Source organism: Mirounga leonina, unplaced genomic scaffold (genome assembly GCF_011800145.1).
Source record: "Mirounga leonina isolate KUSES-001 unplaced genomic scaffold, KU_Mleo_1.0 Mir_128, whole genome shotgun sequence".
Classification (NCBI taxonomy): Eukaryota; Metazoa; Chordata; class Mammalia; order Carnivora; family Phocidae; genus Mirounga; species Mirounga leonina.
The window spans coordinates 34,618,853-34,619,109 of NW_023270320.1; positions in this window are offsets into that span (position 1 = coordinate 34,618,853).

Below are 257 nucleotides of genomic sequence, written 5' to 3' on the forward strand. Positions count from 1 at the left end.
TCGTGACCAGCCCACCTGTAGTCACAACCATCACGCAGTACTTCTCCAGGGCCCCTTATAAGGTTGGGGAACGGCAGAGGAAACTTCTGCCCACATCGAGGGGCCTGATCTGATTGGTACTTACCCACCTAGGGACCGGAAGACTCTGGGCTGCCCTGCCTCTGTCCCCGGCTAGCCGCCTGGGATAAACCAGCAGGGAGTCGGCGCCCCCAGGGTCCCACCAGGCGGCGGCAGGGGAAGGGGCGGCGGCGCGGAGG